An 8,045-nucleotide genomic window follows, 5' to 3' on the forward strand; every position below is an offset into this window, starting at 1 on the left:
AGTATTTGTATCTGATGCTTCAGTACCAGAAGGGATGGAGGATTTACTCAGAAAGCGAGTAGCCAGACAAGGATTTTATTGCCTTCGCAAAGTCCGCGAGTGACCCATTTCAGTTCATGGCGCTGACTCTGTGTAACAGAAGAGTGGGTGCTATCAATAGCCTTCGTGAGTTGAATACCACCGCCAATAAGAAATTACTTCGATGATTACTTGTAAGATATTTTGTATTCTAGATGAATTGTAAAAGAGATTTTGGCTAGAATGCATTTAACCAGGCTGTGGAAATGGATGCAGTCATATCCACACAAGATTTTGACAGGGAGAAGATCCAAAATGCATACAATCAGACAGACCTCTGGTTTGGCCGGATTTCCCAAACGGGACGAAAGCAAATACGATGCTTTTGGCGCTGGACATAGTTCTACCAGTATCTCCGCTGGACAGGTATTTGGGGCTGGAATGAACAGTTGGTTACAAGAATTATATGGGTTTTCAGGTATGGCAGTTGGGAGAGATTTACTGAAGAAAAAAAAACCATGTGGTGGCCGTGATTGGGGATGGAGCCATGACAGCAGGACAAGCTTACGAGGCTATGAATAATTCAGGATATCTGGAATCCAATCTTATCATAATTCTTAATGATAATAAGCAAGTTTCGCTGCCAACTGCCACACTAGACGGAGCTGCGCCGCCCGTAGGAGCACTTACCAGGGCTCTCACAAAGCTCCAGTCCAGCAAAAAACTTCACAAACTCAGAGAAGCCACCAAGGTAACATTTTACATATATTTGTCCTGAAAACAAGTGGAATTTTGTTTAGATTATCTGGGTTTATTGAATTTATTTTGATCTTAGATGTTAAGAATATTTTGGAATCAGATAGTTATAATTAAGGTTATTTATTCCACCTACCTCATGTATGTCTGATTGTGCAGCGTGCACCTGGATAATGGTCTGCTCTTCTTGCAGGCTGAATTTTCCTGTCTTGATGTCCGGTCTGAGATAATTCGTCCACCGCAAGCTGCAGCTTTTTCCACACCGTTGCAGACCTGCAATACAACAAAATAAAGCCCCATGAGCAAATTTGTGAAACATCCTTCTGTTACAGGGAATTGAACGCTAACACAGATCTATGCACAGAAGTCGTTACCTGCATTGACTGGAACGGATCTCCAGTTGCCAAGGCCGTGTTGCTCGATGTATGCCAGCAGCTTCTTGTCTTCTTCGGGAGTCCAGGGCCCTCTCTTCACTCCAGCTTTGTCGCAGCACGGTGCACGGCCCATGCTTCAAATTTAAAGAACTGAAAGAACAAAAAGAAGTTTCACAGTCCCGGAGCCTGGCAGAGGCGAATGAGCAATGGAGTGGTGCGTGCATAGAATAAATAAGCGGCGACATCAAACTACACAGCTGTTGTCCATGTAGCACGCACAACCCCTGCATGCACGGACACCTGCACACCTGCAGCACCAACACCCGTTAACATCAAATCTCAGCATACCTTGCAACCAAAACAAAGCACCCGTTACCCGTTAGCATATCCTGCAAACGAATTAATGTTAACATTAATACCAAACCGTGACGGTTAACGATAATGAACAGGTCGCAAATTTCCGAAATAGCCTAAGTTTTGGCCTCTCCCGCCTCGGGAAGAGGCCAAATAAGATGGCAGTCCTTCGGCATCCTGGCGGGGAGGGCAGACAGCCTTGAAACTTTGATCTAACCTTGATATAACTGCCGTATAACAGAGAAGCAAAGGGGTGAAGTAATGCTAAGTAGGGGTCATATCGATTACTATAGTCCCTGCCGGATGCCAGATGGCAGGGACTAATAAAAAAAACAAAAACAAAAAAAACTGAACTAAACTAAACTTTCTACACTTGAACAGGACTCTAAAAATCAAAATACGAAGATGCTTGATTGCCATGTTTTGGTATTGACATTGACGCGTTTAGTTGGCAGTCATATGCCCTCAAATGGATCCATCATGGATCAAGATGCAAATCTCTAGAGTCACTAAACTTGATCCACAATATCTTACCTTTCACATCGTTGCAACATGTGAAAGTCTGCATCCAAAAAAAGAGTCTGTTTTCTGGGATCAGATAAGCATCTAGTTGGACAAATAAGTCTCTTTCCAAATTCATGGAGGACGTTCTTGGATCCCACCTGCTGAAGAGTAGTCATCGAGAATTTAATTTAGTCAAGGTTATGCAGTCATATAGAGTTTTGAAATTATACTTTCCAAGCACGTGAAAGTTAAATAAAAAGCGCATGCTAGACCTGCGCCACGACCATAATACATTAGAATTAAAAAAAAAAAAAAAGTTCACCAAACTTTCTACCCCTGAACAGTACTCTAAAAATCAAAATACAGAGATGCTTGATTGCCATGTTTTGGTATTGACATTGACGCGTTTAGTTGGCAGTCACATGCCCTCAAATGGATCCATCATGGATCAAGAGTCACTAAACTTGATCCACAATATCTTACGTTTCACATCGTTGCAACATGTGAAAGTCTGCATCCAAAAAAAGAGAGTCTGTTTTCTGGGATCAGATAAGCATCGAGTTGAACAAATGAGTCTCTTTCCAAATTCATGGAGGACGTTCTTGGATCCCACCTGCTGAAGAGTAGTCATCGAGAATTTAATTTAGTCAAGGTTATGCAGTCATATAGAGGTTTGAAATTTATACTTTCCAAGCACGTAATAGAGGTTTGAAATTTATATTTTTGTAACAAGTAACTACGCCGCTTTACTATACTTCGCACTTTCCTATATTTTTGGAGGGGTATTTTAAAAGTGTGTATCGAGAAATTGAGCGGCTAAATTTATAAGGTGTGGGGTTTATGATAAAGTTTTTGGTATGGTAATGATATTGTATTGGTTGTAAAATATGTTTATGGATTGCAGATGTATTTATATGGTTTTGAGTATCTTTGGGCGCTGATGCAAGTGAATATCACCAATATTAAAATAATGATTTTCTATAATAAAAGGAAGCATAGTCAATATTTTTTTTGAGGGTAATATTTTTGAAGAAGTAAATGAGTACAATTAAGTTGAGATTGATTTCAACAACAAGCTTAATTGGGATGACTCCAAAAAGAAGAGAATTTTAGGAGGGTGGAAAGCATTATATGCTCTTCAAAATAGATATCTAGAGAGACAAAGTTATGGGATTGGAAAACAACTAAAGTAGTTTAATTGGGATGACTCTAGAAAGAAGAGAATTTTAAGAGGGTGGAAAGCATTATATGTTCTTCAAAAACAAGTAAAGTACTTTTTGGACCGTCTAAAAATGGAAACAAATTGAGAATTGATCATGAGCAAGTTCAAAATAAAATGTTTGGTTCCTTAGGAGATAATGTTGAGTGAAACACGAGGAGCTCCCATCCAAACAATTGCTATGGTACATCTACCATGCCATTGTTTTTTACTACACAACATTCATTTACTCATTTACTTTAATTAAGTACTAGCCAATGAGGGGCATATGGCTTATCGTTGGAAGGGGTAGAAAAATATGGCTTATTCTAAGAAGTCAGTTACAACAAAACGTAACAGAAGAAGCCATAAAAAGTTCCTCGAATATGGTAAGGCATGTAAATAAGTGCATGGGCCTACAATATGGTAAACCATGTAAATTCGTACATAGGCCTTTAAATGCATAATGTCCGGCATGAAATTGCGAGAAGATATCAGTGTGACAAAAATCATGGTTGTTGGTGCTGTTAAAATCAATATGGCCGTCCAACGCATCAAAAATGATGGAGAATATGGTAATAATGTCTCTCATATATATATATAAAAGGTAAGTTTTGAAAATTTTAAATAGTTGTTATTATGTTAAATTTTTATATCAATTTTTAATATAATATTAATTTAAAATTATATTAAAATATATTTAATTTAGATATATTTTATATATAAAATTATCTTTCTTTTTTTTTAATTTTATAAAAGGGCAATACTAATATTATATTTGTTATGTTTATTTTGAATTATTCTAGTTATAATATTAGTCTAACCACATTATCACTCTATATCTAAATAGTGCTTAAATACATATTTTTGGAGATAATATATTTTTAATGGTTATATAGTTCTGAGGCTCGGTGAAAGGGTTAAACACGTACTTTATATGTACACTTTCGTCTCATTCTTCGCATATACTCTTCGGTGAAGGAGTTTTGAGGCTCAGTGAAAGAGTTAAATACGTACTTTATATATACACTTGCATTCTTCGCATATATTCTTCGGTGAAAGAGTTCTGAGGTTCGGTGAAAGAGTTAAACACGTACTTTATATATACACTTCCTCGCATTCTTCGCATATATTCTTCAGTGAAAGAGTTCTGAAGCTCAGTGAAAGAGTTAAACACGTACTTTATATATCCACTTCCTCGCATTCTTCGCATATATTCTTTGGTGAAATAGTTATGAGGCTCGGTGAAAGAGTTAAACACGTACTTTATATATTCACTTCCTTGCATTCTTCGCATATATTCTTCAGTGAAAGAGTTACACATACTTTATATATATACCTCCTTAAATATGTACTTTATATATACACTTCCTCGTATTCTCCGCATATATTCTTTGGTGAAAGAGTTCTAAGGCTCAGTGAAAGAGTTACACGTACTTTATATAGAAACCTCCTCGCATTCTTCGCATATATTTTTTGGTGAAAGAGTTCTGAGGCTCAATGAAAGAGTTAAACACGTACTTTATATATACACTTCCTCGCATTCTTCGACGGTGAAAGAGTTCCGAGACTCGGTGAAAGAGTTAAATACGTACTTTATATATCCAATTCCTCGCATTCTTCGCATATATTCTTCGGTGAAAGAGTTCTGAGGCTCGGTGAAAGAGTTAAACACATACTTTAAATATACACTTCCTTGCATTCTTCGCATATATTCTTTAGTGAAAGAGTTTTGAGGCTCGGTGAAAGAGTTAAACATGTACTTTATATATACACTTCCTCCCATTCTTCACATATATTCTTCGGTGAAAGAGTTCTCAGGCTCAGTGAAAGAGTTAAACACGTACTTTATATATACACTTCCTCTACGATATAAGACCATAAGGCTTGCATCTTCGATGATCAATTCTGAGGCTCACTATATGACCAGGGCAGAGGCTCGCATATATTCTTAGGCATTTAAATCCGAGTTCTGAGGCATGCATCTCCGGTCTGCGGGTTGCGGTGGGCACGGGTGATCTGCAGTCAGGTTTGTTGATATCAAGTGCACACATTCCTTATCTTTTTCCTTTTCTAATACATCTTTGCTCATATAATATCAAGTATGAATATTTCACCACAGTTACCAAAGATTACCAAGGGCAGACCTAGCACAGTTACTCTACAAGGCCTTTATGAGTATATAGAGTCTTTAGAGAAACGTAGAGAAGAAAGAGAAGCCAAGCTACAAAAAGAGTTAGAAGCCATGCTGGAAAATAAATTTGCATCTCTTGAAGACACAATCCATAAATGAATAGAAAATAAAAGAGAACTACTGGAGAATAAAATGGAGGCAATGGAGACTAGATTACAGGTTATAGAAAAACAAAACCAAGATACTAACCAACCATCCCAACAAGGAGATGTTGATACTTTAGAGAGTCTTAAAATGAAAGACATGATTAAAGAACTAGAAGAAAAAGTTAATAGCCGCCTCACCCTAAATAATGTGGTAGATAAGTTAGATATCAAACCAATTAAAGATGAAATGAAAAAATTAATAGAATTAGATCACGAACGTAACAAAAGGGCCTTGAACCTTATAATCTTCAGTTTAAAAGAGGAATTATATAAGGGTACTTTAGCCTTAGCCCAGACAGAATTACATAATAGATTAAAAATTGGAACAGTGTGTCTCACAGAAGCAACAAGGTTGGGGAAATTAACCGAGAATAAAGGAAGACTAATCCGCATAAAGGTGAGCTCTACTGATCATAAGTACGACATACTTAGTAAAACCTCAAGTCTAAAAGGAATGAGAATATTCATAAATGAAGATCTCATTCCGGAAGATCAAGCAGAATTAAGAAAGGAGGTTCAAAAGGTAAAATAAGCTAGAAAGGAAGGAAAATGGGCAATAATCAGAAATAGAAAAGCCTTTATTCGAGATAGAAACCAAAAAGATAGTAAGCAATTAAACATGCTCCGGATCCTTTCTTGGAACTGTCGGGGCTTCCCATGTAGCAAAGGCCCCAAGCTAAGTTGGATTTCAAATGATGTTGATATTATTTTTCTTGTTGAAACTTGGGAGCACGAAGAATCTAAGGTCCCTAACATAGATGGCTTTACGCTATGGTCTACCTGGAACAAGCGATCCTCTCGTAGAGGCATTGGGGGAATAGCTTGTTACATTAAGAAGAACATCCCCCCCCATGCTAGGATTTATAAAACCGACCCTCACAACCAATATAGTTGGATAGAGATCAATGACATTAATAATAAAAAGTCCTACATAGCAATATGTTATTTCCCCCCCATCAATTCTAACTTCTATAAGAAGAAGAATCTAGATAAAACTAACCCTTACAATGGTTTAGAGAATGATATTTCTAGCCTAAGGAATGATGGTAATATCCTTTTAATAGGTGACTTTAATGCTCGAACTTCAAACGACCAAGCTATTATTCTAAGCAATCATTCCAAACCTAATCCTCTTTTGTTAGACGAAGACTCTGCTCTGGCTAGTAGGTACAAAAGGAGCTCTGAAGACCTCAGGGAAAATTTGTTTGGGTCAGAGCTAGACAAGCTTTGTAGTGCTCAGGATCTCATAATATGCAATGGTCTAAAGAGGTGGCCCAATTCCAGCAAGATGACCTGCATCCATGGAATTGGTAGTAGCGTGGTAGACTACGTTATTTCTGATCTCACATTATACAACGAAATAATAAATTTTGACATCTTAAACGACCACGAACCTGACTCTGATCATAGGCCTTTACTTATAACTCTCAATTTTTTCATGCATAGAGTTCCCACAGAAAATAATACTTATAGCCGAAAGAACTTAATATTTGATAGAAATAAAAACGATCTCTTTCTAAATGAATTAAAAAGTAATTTGCTTCCTTTATCTAGTATAGACAACATAGAAGACATCTATCATAATTTTACTACAACCCTCTCATATTCTATTAACAAGTTCTCAATTGAAGTTTCAAATAATAAAAGAAATAGCAAAACCAATCCATGGTATGACAAAGATTGTAAAAGTGCGAGGAGAGAAATTAAGGAAGCTGTTGATGAATCTCTTAAAATGGACAAGATAAAAATATACAAAGCCCTAACTAAAAGGAAAAAGAGGCAATGCATTTGTCAAAGATAGGAGAATCTCTTACACCTCTCTAAGGTAGCTCCTAAGAAATTTTGGAGGCAGATTCTGACTAGGAAGACTAAAGATAATAATAAAATTACTCTTCACGATAGGAATTCCTATCTTAAAAAGCTTGGTGAATCTCCAAATGTCCTGGATAATTTGGAAAGCCTGCTCACAACGAAAGAATTTTTCTCTTTAGAATACATTAAGTTTGGGGTTAATCGCCTCTCTAATGGGAAAGCTAAGGGCATTGAAGGTTACCAGGCTAAAATGTTAAAAATTGGAGGTCCTGTCCTCATCCCTCACATCCACAAGCTTTTTGATCAAGCAATCAAGCAAGGGTTCCATAAACCTTGGACCGAGAGCCTCCTAATCCTTATTTTTAAAAGTGGGGATACAAATAACCCCTTTAATTATCAGACAATTATGATCAGCCCTCTCTTAGCCAAGTTATATGGTATTATTTGGAAAAGAAGTTAAGCATATGACTTGAAAGTGAAGGTAAGTAGGCTAAAGGCTAAGCAGGTTTTAGAAGGCATCACTCAACATCAGACCACCTCGTTACGCTTACAATCATTGCGGAGGAATGTTGTAATGATAAATCCAATTTATTTTGTTGCTTTGTGGACTTTAGAAAGGCTTTCGATACGGTTCCTAGATAAACCTTTGGAATAGATTAGAAGAGCTAAAGGTTCCTCTCGAGTTGAGA

The 8,045-nt window shown here is 37.0% G+C and overlaps 1 pseudogene across 1 annotated transcript; it reads right to left on the reverse strand.

The window, feature by feature from the left end:
- Window positions 1-777: 777 nt before the first annotated feature.
- On the reverse strand, window positions 778-1,333 carry LOC149233731 (transcription factor MYB106 pseudogene; annotated as a pseudogene). The gene is made up of 3 exons (XR_016248489.1): window positions 1,149-1,333; window positions 911-1,047; window positions 778-792 (listed from the first exon to the last, which is right to left on the reverse strand). The product of XR_016248489.1 is annotated as a transcription factor MYB106 pseudogene (transcript).
- Between the last annotated feature and the right edge of the window lie 6,712 nt (window positions 1,334-8,045).

This window comes from Pinus tabuliformis, chromosome J, assembly GCF_031772625.1.
Source record: "Pinus tabuliformis cultivar Carrire ecotype Pingquan chromosome J, CPIR1, whole genome shotgun sequence".
NCBI lineage: Eukaryota > Viridiplantae > Streptophyta > Pinopsida > Pinales > Pinaceae > Pinus > Pinus tabuliformis.